The 3,371-nt window shown below is 29.6% G+C and overlaps 3 non-coding genes across 3 annotated transcripts; all 3 read left to right on the top strand.

Annotated features, from left to right (window-relative positions):
* Positions 1-1,149: 1,149 nt before the first annotated feature.
* Positions 1,150-1,228, top strand: LOC124896432. Its single transcript, XR_007052795.1, has one exon. It is a non-coding gene; the product is annotated as a small nucleolar RNA Z199 (small nucleolar RNA).
* Positions 1,229-1,422: 194 nt separating this feature from the next.
* Positions 1,423-1,508, top strand: LOC124896434. Its single transcript, XR_007052797.1, has one exon. It is a non-coding gene; the product is annotated as a small nucleolar RNA U54 (small nucleolar RNA).
* An 80-nt stretch (positions 1,509-1,588) lies between these two features.
* On the top strand, positions 1,589-1,676 carry LOC124896435. The gene has a single exon (XR_007052798.1). It is a non-coding gene; the product is annotated as a small nucleolar RNA R64/Z200 family (small nucleolar RNA).
* The last annotated feature ends 1,695 nt before the right edge of the window (positions 1,677-3,371 follow it).

Below are 3,371 nucleotides of genomic sequence, written 5' to 3'. Positions count from 1 at the left end.
TAAGTTTCTCATTTCCTAGGAATGAAATATAATCATGCGTTAAGCGTATCAAATTATGCTAACTACTACAAAAGCAAATTAAGGCATACATATGATTTATTGCTACCACATTCAATTCAAGGAATGAAGCATATTTGATGGGACATATTTCACCAAATACTCATTATTTTTCCTTAACCATTATAATATCATCAATATAGTGCATTGAGATTCAAACTCAATGTCTTATCCATATAAAGGCGTTTTAGGCATCAATTCATGGGAATTGAATCCAACATATTATTATCCCTTTTGATAATATTATTCTTGAGGAATAAATTTAAAATATAAATGGTTCTAAACCAATTTTTTTTTTTTGCCCAAATCCAACAATAATTATATCATTTAGTAGCAAAATAAAAAAAAAAGAAATTACTAACCTTGAAATTATCTTTAGATTAATACTCTCACCTTGTTTGGCAGAGTCTCGTACTTGGAATTACCTTTAGATAATTTACCTTTAGATTAATAATCTCACCTTGTTTGATAGAATCTCGTGCTGATAACGTGTTATGAAATAATAAAGAACAATAAGAAGAGTAGAGAGTAATTCTTATTTCTCATTCTTGAGGATGATTTTCAATGAAGGAGTCTTTCTATTTATATAGAAAATTTACTCTTAGTTTCTGACTAAAAGATAAATACGTTAAATCCTGATAGATATCAACTAGATCTTGATAGATCTTATCTATATTCTTAATAGACATTCATTATAATGTAAATACATTCATAACAAGAATAGAATAATGACAAACTAATTGTAAATTAAAGGTAAAGAGGTATATAAACTAGGGGAGAATTGCATTTGTGGGCCTCGTCAAACGAGGCCTCATCAAAAGTAGCCCAACGTTGGGTTCCAGAAGCTTCGATTCCCTAACCCAGCCCAGCCCAGCCCAATACGAAAAAGGATAGAAAATTAGGGTTTGAGAATCACTAAACCTGGCAAAGTACTAGCTTATATAAGCTTGCCGGAGCATAAACAACAGTATGCTACTTTAGCCTTTCTCTCTATTTGATTCTTCTTTTTTATTCTCCCTTCAATTTATGAGTCCTTTTACACTTCAATTGATTAGATTTTTGTTTAAATATTTGTTTTCTCTGGTAGAATTGAAATCAGATGATGAGAAAATAACTGCAACAATATGATTGGTAAATTCCATGATTCCTAGTATTTAAGTCTCTGATGATATCTTATTTCTCTGCAAAACACAACTCTATATTTAGTTACATTAATTTATTTACTTTATAGTATTTGGGGAGATATGATGAACGAAATTGGTCCGTGTTTCTGATTGATCAGTGACAGATAACACCTTTCTTTTTTACTCTCCTGATCTCCCACTAGATTCTATAGTTTTTTTTCTTTTCAGATTTGTGAAAATTAGCTCAATGATTGCATGCCTTTATTGGCAATATACGCTATGCTGATTTATATCATGAGTAGATAAGGCTTTTTAAGTATGAGAGCTATTCGTATTTTATTTTGTTTTATTGATGGTATATGATTTATTGAAAGTCTTTTTATGCGAATTTTGTGTTATTTGGATGTTTTCTGCTGTGATGAATTCATGAAAATTTCACATGTCAGACTTCAGAGAGAAATCTATGAGAAGATATTCATGTATCCTGAGCAGAATCCATGTGTTTTACACTAACCTTAATTCTCAGATAGTTTTGTCCATTTTAATGGTTTAGGAACTGTCTTTCCAAAGCATAACATAAATGTGGTTGTTTGCGTTTTAGTGTGTTTTGAGGATTGTAATTTGTGCTAATTATCAGATTAAATGTTGTTTAAGATATTTCAGAATTAGTAAATTAGAGATCAGGAGTACCACATAAGTCCATATTTTTTGTTTATTATGTTGTACTCCCTCAGTTGTTTTTTTGCAAGACTTTAATTTTAACTTTTCATATGTATGTTATATGACGTGTTTAGGTATACAAGATTAAAGGACATAACTTTAATTTAAGATGATTTAAAAAAAAAATTTGGGTTAATTTTTTTTTTGAAGGGAGTGAATCCATGTATTTCTTCCAAAATGCTACTGTACTTATCAAATGTTGAGTAGGTCAATAAGTGGGAAAAATGAGTTGAAAACCCTCCAAATCTTTAATTAAAAAAAGATACAAGTGGGTTTCACAATATTATTAAGGCAAAATGATCGTTTAGACCTCTATACTAGATCGATTGTAAGTTGACACTTTTGCGTACACGTTTATAATTTGGACCTCTGAATTTATTAAAAAAAATAATATTTTAAATATATTTTTGGAGAGTGTAACACATTTTACCATACCAACTGCCACATAAATTGTCATATGTGCTACGTTACTTGTTACGTCATTTTTAAGTGTTTTATGAAATTTCAAGTCATTTTTTAAATGATATATGACAAATTAAATATTAAAATTTATTTTAAATAAATTATTTTAATAAATTATAGAAATTCTAATACACAAATACAATAAATTTTTTATTTAAATTAATTTAAACTTTTAAATATAAATTTTAATATACAAGCACAATAAATTTAATTAAACATCAAATTTATTTCAAATAATTGAAATTTTCTTTCAATTAATTTAAAGTTTTAATTATAAATTCACATACACAAACATAATAAATTTTTAATTTTTAATTAAATATCTTTAATAATTTGTAAAAGTTATAAAATTAATTCTAAACAAAATAAAAAATTTAAATTGAGAACAACAACAATATTTGCCACAACAATGAACAATCAACAACAACAATATCAATACAGTAAAAAGACTTGACCAAAAAAGGGCCCCAAAAAAATAAAGCAAAGACGTCATATATGATGATGAAGAAAAAGAAGATGAAGAAAGAGATATTTACATAGTGATGGCTATGACAGCCATAGCTGAGGGTGGGTGGGGGAGGACGTCATATATGACGATGAAGTAAAACAAGATGAAGTGAGAGATATTTACATGGTGATGGCTATGGCAGCCATGACTATGGGGGTGGGGGGCGAAAAGAGATGGAGAGAGCTGTAAGGGTGGGGGACGTTAATGGTGATGCCATGACAGTCATGGATGGACGGGGATGGGATGAAGGGGAGGTGAGGGCGGCTGGACGAGGGAGTGGGGCTGGACAGGGGTGAGGGGGTGGTTGGATGGGGAGGGGGGCTGAGGGGTGGGGTGGGGGTTGGACGGAAAGGGGGTTTGGGTGGTAAATGAGGGTTTTTTATTTTTATTTTTCAAATTTATTATTTTTAAATTCTGAAAAATATTTTTTAATTAAAAATGATGGGAAAAAAGTTATTTTTTTATTTTTTTAATTTTAATATTATTTTTAATTATTTTAA

Source organism: Capsicum annuum, chromosome 2, assembly GCF_002878395.1.
Source record: "Capsicum annuum cultivar UCD-10X-F1 chromosome 2, UCD10Xv1.1, whole genome shotgun sequence".
NCBI lineage: Eukaryota > Viridiplantae > Streptophyta > Magnoliopsida > Solanales > Solanaceae > Capsicum > Capsicum annuum.
Note: the sequence above shows the minus strand (reverse complement) of the source record. Positions and strands in the feature narration are given on the sequence as shown.